The sequence below is a fragment of the Bos mutus genome, chromosome 2 (assembly GCF_027580195.1).
Source record: "Bos mutus isolate GX-2022 chromosome 2, NWIPB_WYAK_1.1, whole genome shotgun sequence".
Taxonomy (NCBI): domain Eukaryota; kingdom Metazoa; phylum Chordata; class Mammalia; order Artiodactyla; family Bovidae; genus Bos; species Bos mutus.
Window position 1 is genome coordinate 84,139,946 of NC_091618.1, and position 6,723 is coordinate 84,146,668.

Below are 6,723 nucleotides of genomic sequence, written 5' to 3' on the forward strand. Positions count from 1 at the left end.
TGGAAGCCAGGTTTTTCTTATTGAAGGACTTGCTCTGTAAAGAGCTCTGCTGACAACATTTCTGTTCTTTGAGTTCTGTAGACTGATAATTCTTGTTCTGGGGTCATCCTCTCTTGCATATGCACAATGATGTCTCTGTAAAATAGCTCCAGGTTTGAGTAATCAACAGCCTGTTTTAAGGAAGCAAAACTGGTTTAAAGTGGTGTAGGGAAAAAGCAAAGTAGCCAAAATGGTGGAGGTCAGGCTCTCAGCCCACGGCCTCTCGCTCTCACCCCATGTTTTGTAAATATATGGTTATGTAACAACTGAGATCACTTATAGCATTGTGATGCCTGTCAGGATGTACCCGCTTGGCCACGGGTCACTGTTGTTCTGTAAGCGTATATAAACTCCACCTGAAAACCCCCTTGTGGCCACGTTATGGCTGTGTGTGCCGGGTCGGCTATGAGAGAGTACAGCGTGTCTGTGGCTGCTGCACCAGCCAGGAGAAAATAAACTTGTCTGTAGTTCTTCGAGTTTTCTTCCAGCTTCCCTGCTTGCACCTTGCCCACCCTGGGTTCAGCAAACAGCGAGATACAGCAAGACAAGTGGTCAGTGTTTTATGTACAACCTCACTGTCTTTGAACTCTGCACTATATATTGGAAAATAAAAACATACATATGGTGTCTAATCCATTATTCCAAGAGGTCTTCCTCCTAGCCCATGCTATGCCAACATATACATTCAAAGAGAGAGAACAAGTTCTTTTGAAACTGGATGTTACAAATATTCAAAGAGACTGAAAGACCATACCAGCTATAGTGGCTAGCTCAATGCCAGAATCATTATTTTTATGTACAAAAGACAACCCATCTTGTAAACAAAAGCAATAAAAAAATGCGTCTAGAGCAGTAAAAAAAATGGTCCAACTTTTAACACTTGGTCTTCATGGCTGAGAAGACTTTAGAATCTCAAAAAAGGAATTGGAGATGAAATAAGTTCACGTTTTTAAAAAAAGGGTACAGGTGTTTAATGGCTAGCTTAGTTAATTAGTACTGGGCTTCCCTGGTGGCTCAGTGGTAAAGAATCCAGCTGCCAATTCAGATGATGCAGATTTGATCCCTGGGTCAGGAAGATCCCTAAAAGAAGGAAATGGCAACTCACTCTAGTACTCTTGTCTGGGAAAGCCCATGGACAGTGGAGCCTGGTAGGCTACAATCCATGGGGTCACAAAAGTCAGACATGACTTAACAACTAAACAACAGACAAAATGATAATTAGTAGCTCTGCTTATAATTTATCTATATTGGTTTTCAATTCTTTTTAAATGTTTTCCATATGGATTTCCTCACCCAATAAAATGATAATTATGTGCATCTACCTCATAAGGTTGCTATAAAAAAAGAAGAACATGCCTCTGATATACCATGGCCTGGGTTCAAACCATGGATCTGCCTCTTACTGTCTGTGTGATGTAAGATGAGTTACTTATCTTCTCTATTCCACAGTTTTTTTCACTATGAAGGCCTTACTGAAAGGTTGGCCTCTCTGTGCAGTGGTGCTGAATCAAATCCCAGACACAGAGTTTGGGGTGAAGTAGAAAAGGATAGCTTTATTGCTTTTCTAGGCAAAGGGAGACACAGGCTTCTGCCTCAAAAAACTGTGTCCCAACTGAGAACGTGAGAAGGATTGTTCACAACAGTGGATCAAAGATGGGGTCTCTGACAAGAGTAGGGTGTGAGCAGGGCTTCCACTCCCTAATCTCGTCTCGACTCCTCCTCTTGATGAGCTTCTCTGGCTCCTTAAATCTTGCCTCAGGTGATTTCTTGGCTGCTCCACCCTATGGACTGTAGCCCACCAGGCTCCTCTGTTCATAGGGTTCTCCAGGCAAGAATATTGGAGTGCGTTGCCATGCCCTCCTCCCAGGAAGTGGGGGCGGGGGGGTGGTCTTCACCACCCAGAAATCAAACCTTTTACATCTCCTGTATTAGCAGGTGGGTTCTTTACCACTAGCGCCAACTGGGAAGTCTTGGAACTTGGGAAAGGTCATGAAAGCTGAAGTCTTGCCTATAAGCAATGGGGACAGGAAGCCTCCATGCCCAGGAGCCCATAGCCCATAGACATAGCACCATAGCCCCCCTCAGTTTCAAAAGGAGAATGATAACCCTTCTACTCATTGGCTTTAATGAAGATTAAATTAATTAATATATGCGGAAGGATTAGAATACTGCATAGCACAAAATTGCTTAGTGGATACTAATTATTATAATAATTATTAAAATTACCTGGGGAATTTTTAAATACTTTCCTTGTTTCTATTTCTTAGATGCTGATTTGGCTACTTGGGGATCTAGTTTGTGAAGTTTCTCAGTGGATCTGAGGACCACAGTGTTTGGAAACCACAGGTGTGGATAGAGGAAAAGTATTCAGAAAAGCCAAAGAATTGATGCTTTTGAACAGTGGTGCTGGAAAAGACTCTGGAGAGTCTCTTGGACTGCAAGAAGATTCTATCAGTCCATCCTAAAGGAAATCAGTCCTAAATATTCATTGGAAGGACTGATGCTGAAACTGAAACTCCTGTACTTTGGCCACCTGATGTAAAGAACTGACTCATTGGAAAAAACCCTGATGCTGGGAAACACTGAAGGTAGGAGGAGAAGGGGACAACAGAGGATGAGATGGTTGGATGGCATCACTGACTCAATGGATATCAGTTTGAATCAACTCTGGTAGTTTGTGATGGACAGGGAGGCCAGGTGTGCTGGAGTCCATGGGGTTGCAAAGAGTTGGACACAACTGAGTGACCGAACTGATGCAGATGAAGTCAATCATCATCAAGATGAGTAGTCTAATCACAACAGTGGTGATTTTGCTTGGGCCACACCCTAGCATTACCAGGACATTTTAAACTCCTGGACAGCACCCAAACCAATTAAATCAGAATCTGGAAGTGGTCCCAAGTGTCAGTATTTCAAAAGCTCTGGAAATGGTGCAGTGCGTAAATAAGGATGAGCACCCATGAACTAAGGTAGGTTTAAATTCCACATTTTAATTTTTTTTTTTTTAGAAAAATGCTTCTAAGGTTTTAGATGATGGCAAATTGACATAAAAATAGCACATTAAGAAGAACATTGTGAAAAGTGTGCTTAACTGACCCAGTGTTATCTTTCGCTGCCCTTTTTTATATGGATGAATAAAGACAGATAGGAGTTAATTGCTCTTCAGTTAGATCGAGGTCAGTCTTTTGTTCTGAAGTCTTAGAAGTAGGTTAAACAAGATGGTATTACTTGCACTACTGTACTTAACCTTGACTTAGGTCATTTAATGCAGTGTTTCCTAAACTTTGTTGAGCATCAGAATCACCTAGGAAGCAATTTCAAATTTAGATATCTCAGCCTCACCTCAAAAGATTTTTATTTGATGGTTTTAAGATAGGACCTAGGAATTTGAGTTCTTTGAAAGCTTCCCAGATAATTCTAATATTATTGTCATTAGCTGTATGTAGTGAATCAAGGTACTAATGGTGGTAAAACTGTTGGTAATCAGGAAATTTTGGCTTTATAAAAGAAAACCAGTAGTTGTTTTCTCCCTGGCATACAGTTAGCTAAATAGACCTGCCCTGGACATGACTTATCTAGAAAATGACTGTTTCCTATCCCTATTTGGTAACTGGTATCCAATAGTATTAAATATGAACAACTTGCTAATGACAGAGTAATTTCTAGGCATTTTGTTATATAATTCTTACCACAGTCCTTTGGGAAAGAAATATTGGCTCCATTTTATAAATTGGGAAGCCAAAGCCTCAGATGGTTAAATAACATAGTTGCAATCATATAACAGGTAAAAGTAATGGAACCTGAATTAGAAGTCAGGTCTATGTAACTTCAAACCTATTCTGACAAAATTAGTGAGTATCAGTATCTGGCAAATGTGGCTCCTAACAAGAATCAGTAGCAGACAAAAATAACCAACCCCAAATGCAAGTATTTTGGTATTTATTCATTTTAAGACATACATTAAAAAATCATTTTCCTGTTATATATGAAATCCAAGTAGTAAGAAAATAAAGATTGTTTAAAGAAATTTTTTTCTAAGCCATTGGGTTCACGAGGCTCTATTTACTCGTGGCCCTAATTTTCATGTGTTTACAATGAATGAGATCACATTTGATCAAGACAGACCTCTGTGATGAAGAATGACTGACTTCTTTAATTGTTGTTGTTCAGTTGCTGACTTATGTCCGACTCTTTTCGACCATATGAATCACAGCATGCCAGGCCTCCCTGTACTCCACTATCTTCTGGAATTTGCTCAAGTTCATGTCCAATGAGTCAGTGATGCTATCCAACCATCTCATCCTCTGCTGCCCTGTTCTTTTGCTTTTGATCTTTCCCAGCATCAGGGTCTTTTCTTTTCACAACAGGTGGCCAAAGTATTGGAACTTCACCATTAGTACTTCCAATGAATATTCAGGTTGATTCTTTAATAAAATGTTTCAAGTAACTATTGAGGAGCAGCAATTTAACCTTCGAGAAACTCTGGAGTCAGATTTAGGAAAAAAGAGAAGAAAGTTCTCTAAAAGACCCATAATATTTCCATAACATTAAGGCAATATAGACTGACATTGCTTTAACAACGAAATTCAAAGGGCAAAAGATGCTCCAAGTGCTAATGAGGAGGAGTGATATTGCAAGTTTTGTTATCTGAAAATATCTTTTTACTTACTAGTAAATAGTGGACATTTTGAGCCTGTTTAGGTACAGACTTGGAAGTTAATCTTCCTATAATGCATCAGATGTCTTTCCTTTGCCCCAATAGGAACTTAAGCATTGCTTGATTGTTGCACTTTTTATGTTCTAATATCATTGCCAGCCTAATAGTTCATCTACTATATAGCCTTTGGTCAGTGTTGGCTCTCAGTAAATGTCTGTTGGAAGAACTAGTTGATGGGATTAGTGGAGTGAAGAGCTTGGGAATTTGGAAATGAGCCATGACTTTTCTAATCAGATTCTTTACTCAGTGTAGAGTTCTTTGAGCCTTGTTTCCAATCATCTAATAGCTCAGGGAATCCTATCAAATTTTTTTAATCCTTCCAAGGAGCATTTGGTTGGACTGCTGCTGCTGCTAAGTCGCTTCAGTTGTGTTCGACTCTGTGTGACCCCATAGACAGCAGCCCTGTCTCTGGGATTCTCCAGGCAAGAACACTTGCATGAAAGTGAAAAGTGAAAGTGAAGTTGCTCAGTATTGCCCGACTCTTAGCGACCCCATGGACTGCAGCCCACCAGGCTCCTCCGTCCATGGGATTTTCCAGGCAAGAGTACTGGAGTGGGGTGCCATCGCTGTCTCTAAGGTATCTATAAATTGTGAGTAGGCCTGAAAACACTTTCAATTTCAAAAAGAAAAGTATCTATTATTTTGACTTTTGATAAGAAGTTAAAAAAAATACCTGAAAATGACACTGCAGTTGGAGCAGCTATAAAGAGTTAAATAGGGGTATACATGGCTTTGTATTAGAGCACGGCCCTTCTAATTGATAGGTTAAAAAATGAAGAACAAGTAGCAACAGTGGCATATGATATATTCAGAAAGATTTAAAAGATATTCTTTTACCAAATGGTGCAAATGAAAGTAAGCTGTCAAACTGACAGCACAATAATGCCGTCTTCACAATAGCACATCCTGTACCACAGTGGAAATTATTTCAGTTTTACAGAGAAATTAAAGATAAGTTCCGAGGAAAAATAGCTGAAATTTTTTTTTGTTGTTGTTGCAATTTTAGAATCATCATTGCTTTCTAGAATCCACTCCAAACATAGCCAGAAGAATAACCATAATAAATCATGATAATTTATATCAGCTTATTTTGGGGAAGTAGCATCAGATACACTTCATACTACTTACTCAAACTATAATTATTTTCATTAAACTATAAAATTGCTTACAGCAGATTTACTCTAAACACATAAAATCATATCCTTAACAATGAGCGCTTCTAGACCCTAAGTGTTCAAAATAACTGAAATCAAGTGTAAAATAGCAGTCCTTGATTTATACTTTTTAATTATATATCTTTGTAGACATAATCAATGTACTTTTGTGGGCTTATAATATATTCCTTTTTATTTTGTTGAAACATACGACAGGCTTATTCATTCTCCATCCTGTTAATTAAAAGGTAGTGTAAAAAGAAACTTATGAAAATGATGTCAGGTGCCTATTACCACAAACTCCCAAGTAGTTTGTGTCTGTCAAGAGTACAGATTAATCCAGAAATGAAGGGTCTGGGGAAAAAGCTGATAGGTTTTGTGCTTTGCAAAATGGGGAGGTGATAAGAAAGGTAGGTGAATAACTGAAAATTGAGGAGATCTAAATATTACTCTACTGTGAGTAATATAGTATTTCATACAAAATGAGGGTGAACTAAGATATTGAAAGCAATATATCTGAAATTGTATGCCTTCCAATATTCTTGTTACCAAAATATATATTTACCAGCTGTCTCTATGGTTTTATTTTTATTGCTATCTTTGCCAACCCTAGAAATGAGTGTCTTTGGAAACTTTGTCCCCTGGTATGATATATGGGAATTTCACTTAATACTTGTGGTATGTTTTTTAACTAGAAAAGAATATGACATCTAAAGGAAGGGAAAATGGTATTTTGTAGAGAAAAGCTTATCTGTTGTTTCTTTTTGCTGGGAGCCCTAGTCACTGCTGTGTGTGTGTGTGTGCGTGTACACA

At 38.6% G+C, this 6,723-nt stretch overlaps 1 long non-coding RNA gene across 1 annotated transcript in view; it reads left to right on the forward strand.

Moving 5' to 3' along the window:
* LOC138990220 (uncharacterized) overlaps positions 1-3,002 on the forward strand; it is a 154,392-nt gene extending 151,390 nt beyond the window's left edge. The window contains exon 4 of the long non-coding RNA XR_011466339.1: positions 2,307-3,002. This is a non-coding gene — a long non-coding RNA (uncharacterized lncRNA). The remainder of the gene's footprint in view (positions 1-2,306) is intronic.
* Positions 3,003-6,723: the final 3,721 nt, after the last annotated feature.